Source organism: Octodon degus, unplaced genomic scaffold, assembly GCF_000260255.1.
Source record: "Octodon degus isolate 3935 unplaced genomic scaffold, OctDeg1.0 scaffold00116, whole genome shotgun sequence".
Classification (NCBI taxonomy): domain Eukaryota; kingdom Metazoa; phylum Chordata; class Mammalia; order Rodentia; family Octodontidae; genus Octodon; species Octodon degus.
In genome coordinates, this window is record NW_004524692.1 from 5948143 (window position 1) to 5954281 (window position 6139).

General features: G+C 44.7%; 1 pseudogene; it reads right to left on the reverse strand.

Moving 5' to 3' along the window:
* The window catches only part of LOC105743321, a 22792-nt pseudogene extending 17216 nt beyond the window's left edge, over positions 1–5576 (reverse strand).
* Between the last annotated feature and the right edge of the window lie 563 nt (positions 5577–6139).

Consider the following 6139-nt stretch of genomic DNA (forward strand, 5'->3'; position numbering starts at 1 on the left):
ATATAATTTTTTGAGAACCCATAAAACAGTGGGTCCTTAAAAGTCAAACCATGAAATAGAGAAGGACTACTGTACTTCATGCATTTCTTGGAGCTGTTGGCTTGTATAAAATCTGAATCTTTAACAGGGCTGGCGAGATATCTCAGCAGACTAAGCACCTGCTTAGGCAAGTGCAGGGCTGAGGTTCAATCCCTGGCACCATACACTGCACCATCCCTGCTCAGCTCACTTCAGGGCATGACCTGAAAGGTGCCCCATGCTATGCTGAATCTCACCCAGTTCAGCAGATAAACTCTCTGCTAGATGCTGATGACACCCCTGTTTATGAATGGAAGTAGCCCTGTCAGGAATGGAGCCTGACAGGCTAGAAAAGCTGTGGTCACTGTGGACAGGGCTATTTTGGCCAAAGCTCTCCTATTATTGCTTCATACTGCTGTTTGAAAATCTGCCACCAATACAAAATAATTGAAACCTCAGACCCCTCTGAGAATCTGATTGACTGAAACATCAACCTCAGCCAGAAAACCTTCACCCAGCAATCCCAGAAGATCTGAGCCAGGCCTGCTACCCCCACTAGTTCGGCAAGCTCAATGCGCTGCAATCACACCTACATCCCTGCAGCCAGCTGGGCTTCAGTGTCCATGTCACCAGCCCTGAACTCTTGTATTATAACGGATTCTGACCATTTAAAGACATATAGATAGATTACACAGAAATAAAACAGAAAACTGCCTACAGCTTGTAACCAGCTAAAAGACCACCTATACGTGTAGACATTTCTGTACACACAGAAATCCAGCCTTTGATCCACTGAAAACTCTACCCAGGCAGCTCCTCCAGGGCTCACACTACAGGGACAATGGCCTCAGAGCCTTCACTCCAGATGCTGGCAGCTGAAGCTTGAGGACGGTGCTCATGAAATTTCAGGCACGGATGCTCGCCCAAGCTCTCTCTGGGGGAGCTTTTTGACCATGTCATTTCCCTTCTAAACCCAGGGGCTATGTGACAGGTCTTTTTCCTAAGTCATGGGGCATTTGACACAACTGGTGTACTCTAGGCGGCTTGCTTTGGCTTTCTCTTGGTGTCACGCTGTCTGAGGACCAAGTGTTATGGAGTGGATTGTGAGCCCTGCATTATTTTTTGGTCTGTTTGAGCCAGGGTCTCCCTATGCAGCTCAGGCTGGCCTGGCCCAGGCTGGTGTCAAACTTACAACGATCCTCTTGTCTCAGTCCCCCGAGTGCTGAGATTATAGATGTGAGCCAACACACCTGGCTTTCCTGCACTTCTGAACAGAACACAAACGAATGTTTCCTCAGTGTCTTATAGGGTCACAGGGCAGGACCCTGCTTTATCTCCTTGTGAAATGGTTTTTGGTAGTGTTGATGAGGGGACATAGGCGATGATAGTGGAAATATTTCATGTTTTAGGAGAGATATCTCAATGTCAAGATTTTAAATTATGTCAGATAATTCAAAGGAGCTCTCTTTCCTGGATTAGAATTTTCTAAAAATGGTGAGAAGTACTAAGATTGAGTGAATACAAAGAATAATTCCTAGCATAAAGAACAAATTGAACACACTGAGTGAAACTTTTAAGCAAAACTAGATTTCCAAGATGTTTTGGGGCGGTACAAGTTTCTGGGTATGAACTTAATTTCATAACGTGAATGGAGACTTGGTCAGCTTTCCCCTGGCTGGAGCCTGTTACCTGACCCCACAGCTTAAAGGACAAAGTGGCTTATTTGGCTCATTCATTTCATTCCGTCATCAGCTGGCTTCAAGGCAAAAACATAGGAAAATATCGCTTCTAATGTCTCTGGAGTCAATTGCTGTATACGGTGTGAGGTAAGGATCTGATATTTTTCAACTCGCAAATTTCTTTCCCCAACATTATTTATGAACTGTTTTCTTATTTTATTTTATTTTTTTATGGATTATTTTCAATCACAAGTAATGCCTTCTCTAGGAATTAGATGCATTCTTATTTAAAATCAATTCAGGGCCAGGTTTGTAGCTCAGTGGCATAGCACCTGTCTGGCAAGGGCAAGGCCCTCAGTTTGATTCCTAGTACCAAAAACAACAACAAAAAATTAGTTTAGGTTGGACATGGTGGTACATACCTGTAATCATAGTGCTTGGGAGGTGAGGCAGGAGGATCACTTTGAGTTTCAGACCACCCTGCGCTACAAAGTGACTTCAAGGCAAACTTGAACTGCATAGCGAGACCCTGTCTCTAAAAGACACACAAAAAAACAACAACAAAAAAAAAACCCCACTTCCAATTAATTTAACTATATTTGTGCTAGTACTTTACTAATTAAACTTTATAGCTTAATAATTATTTTGATAACAATACAGGCTAATACCCACTCACATTTATATGTACATACTAAATATAATACCTTATTGTTTATTTATGTTTATATTTATTCCTATACATTTATTTCAGAATAACTTTAATTATCAGTGAAAAACTCTTATTCAGCATACCATTCAAAGATAGTGTCCATTAACGTCCAATCACATATATGTATAAATAAAAAGCACTGAGATGTACCTCTGTGGTAGAGCACTTGCCTAGCATTTGCAAGGTCTTGGGTTTGACCTCTAGTAACACAAATAAATAAATAGTCTTGCTGTGTAATTCAGGCTGGCCTTGAGCTCTCTCAGCAATCTAGACTGGGCTCAAACTCACAACAGTTCTCCTGTCTCCTCCTGAGTGCTGGGGTTACAGATGTGTGCCATCACACATGGTTCTTGGTCAGGGTTATCAGAAGCTAGCCAGCCAATACATTTTCCCTAATAATTTCATAATATACTTTCTTTTTCTTTTATGTATTTAGTACAGGGTCTACAGGATCTCACTACATAGATCAGACTCACAGTGATCCTGTTTTCAGTCTCCCAAGTGCTGGGATTACAGGCATGTGCCACTACGCTCAGTCTCAGTCACCATTTCAGCATGCCCTGGGGTGTTGGGCCGCTATGGCATGGCCGGGGATCAAACCCCCATCTCTGCGTCTACCTAGGCAGGCGCTTTAATCTGCTGAGCTGTCTGGCTGGCCCTTTACTTTTCTTGATAGGCAGTAGATTTAAAAGGGCAACATCAACAACTACAGGGCTTGTAGAAGGAATCTGAGTCTAACTGGTGGAGCAGAACGAATGAATTTGACATAATTAGCATATAGGGAGTGAAAGGGGGATGAAAGCAGGATTTTCTTTTGTGTCATAGTTGTCAATAAAGTGGGAATGTCAGAGAGGACGGTGCCATCTCGTCCAGCGAGGATGTATGTTGTTCCTGGAGTGTGCTCATGCGCACAGATGCTATTACTCCGGCATCCTCTTCACACACTTGTAACAATTGAGAGGACTCAGAGGTTGGCTTCTGGTTTTCCAAGAGATGTCATGATCTTTAGACACTTAGAAAGTTTCCAAGTCTCCCTTCAACTCTACTACTTGTGAAACAAAACACTTTTTTGCCCTACAATTCCAAATTCTAAAATTTCAATTTTAAAAACAATTTTTAATTATTGGTTAAACATTTTACCTTCCCTTTTATTACTTGTATTGCTTTAAGCATGAAGTCTACCTCTGATAGCTGGTATCTGGATGCCTGATGGGTTTGGGACTGTTGCGTCTCTATTTTGGATAAGCTATTTGTTCCTTACCCATGGTAGGCCATGTGTGATTGGGTGCCTGTCTTAGTCTACTGAGGCCGCGATAACAAGATGCCATAGGCTGGATGGCTTAAGGATGACAGACATTTATTCTTCACCATTCTGGAGTCTGAGGAGTCCAAGGTCACAACCCTGGCAGATTTGGGGTCTGGAAAGGGTCTATTTCCTCACACATGGCTGTCTTCTCACCTTAAGCTAGTCTGCTGCAAGGGGTGAGGGGTGACTTTGAGACCTGGACCCCACTCAGGACTACTCTGCTCTCATGACCTAGTCTCCTCACACAGTCCCTGTGGCATACCCCGGCATGGTGGTGCCTGCCTGCAATCCTAGCTTTTGGTGGGCTGAGGCAGGAGGATCACATGGGCTTGAGGCCAGCCTGGGCTACACAGTGAGCTCAAGGCCAGTTGGACCTAAACAAGACCCTGTCTCCAAAAACAACCAACCAAACCAAACCAAACCAAACCAAACCAAACCAACCAACCAATGAAAAAACCAGAAAATAAATGGAGGCAGAAGGATCAAACACACACAGCAAGGAAGTTGTGGTGATAAAAGCAGGGGTTGGTGTGTGGTGCCTAAAGATGGAGGAAAGGGCCGTGGCCAAGGCACACGGGCAGCTCTTGGAAGCTGAAAAGGAAAGCACCCTTCCCAAGGGCTCCGAGGAGGAAATGTTCCACCAACCACAAGGCTCATTTTGAATTCAATTAGCTTTGCAGTGCTGGGTGTTGACCCCACAGCCTCATGTCTGCTGGGAGAGTGCCCACCACTGAGCTATATCCTCAGAACTCTCAGTTTGACTTACTTTTCTCCTTTCTTCTTTGTCTTTTTGAGATAGGGTTTCACTGTGCAGTTCAGGCTGCCCCTGAATTCACTTTGTAGCCCAGGCTGGCCTTGAACTTGCAGCAATCTTCCTGCCTCAGCCTCCCAAATGCTGCAGAGGAAGTGGAGAGGTTGGAGAGGAGGGGAGAGCTGGGGCAGGATTTGCCCTTGATGACATTAACCTGGGCCCTCTAACTGGGCCTCCCTCTCCTGATTGCCCACCAGCTGCTCTAGGCCCTTTTGAACATTGTTTGCATTGTAAATCATCTGTTAGTACATGAGTCTTTGGGAGGAAAACTTTATATAGTCTTTTATGATATTCTCACTCATCCTCCCTCCCCTTTCCTCCTTTCCTCTGTCCTTCCCTTTCCCCTCCCTCCCCTTATCTCTCTGCCATATTTAGGTTTGAACCTAGGTCCTGGTATTTCATAGTCAGACACTTTACCCGTGAGCTACAGCCCCTGCCCTGATATTGTCATTTTTTGAGTCTTGGATGTCAGTCTGGGTTTGTCTGTGTGCTTCCTTAAGGTTAGTAGATCAGGGCTGAACTCCTGTGCCAGGAATACTATTTAGCTGCTGCTTGGTCATTCTTGGAGCATGTAGGCAGGGTGCCCCATTGTTGCTGTTGCTATGGTCAGGGCAGTGTTGTCATGTGGAGGCCACCATTCACGTGGACTAGGGGCCCGTACTTGTGGGGTGCGTTCCCTTTTGCATGCTGTGGTTCTTATCCAGCAGGCCAGATATGTGGGCCTCTGAACTTCAAGTGGGCTGACCCTGCGCCATCCCTTGGAGGTAGGTGGGGCCAACTGCTCCCGATCCAACCCACCCTGCGCCACCCCCTCCGGGCCAGGCTCTGGCTCCCTTGCAGGCTGCATCTGCGGCTTCCCACGTTATTCCATGTAGGGGGACACACACCATCTTTGTCTTTCTGAATTGGGCTTATTTTGCTTGACATGATCTTCAGAAGAGCTACTTTTTCAAATCGGTAGCATCTCCAAACCAGGAAGCCTGCATGGAGCTTTGCGTCTTGACAGGCTTTGGGTGAGCTGGACATGAGTAATCGACAGAAGCCCCGTGGCATTCTACCGCCAGGTGGGACTTTCAAAGATACAAAGATCCCCCAAGAGGATTCTGAATGGGAAGGACGTAGCCAGAGTGCTGCATCCTCAGGACAGTTCTTTTTATTATAAAAGAAAGATCAATGCAGCACATCTCTCCTAAAACCAGCCTCATTTCCTTCCTTTTAATAAGTAACCTCTGGACTCTTCCCAGAAGGCATGAGGCTCCCTCATGTCCCATTTGCTGAAGTTTTTTTATTTTTATTTTTTCCATAATTTTATTGAGAAACAAATAGCAATGAGACAGTTTAAAATCAAGTTGGTAGGACAGTTTCAATAATTAACACATTGCTTGTCTTCCTAGTGGTTATTTGTTGTACAAGGTTCAGACATGATATCCTGTTTACAAACACTATTAGAACAAATCACTCTATTCATTGAATTAAGAGAATGTAGCTTTATATCTATCCTAATTATTTTGAACACAGAGACAAAAATGGTCATCCAGGAGCAGGAGAGATGGCTCAGTAGGATAAGTGCTTGCCTGGCAAATGCAAGGGTCTGAGTTCAATCCCCGGTTCCACCC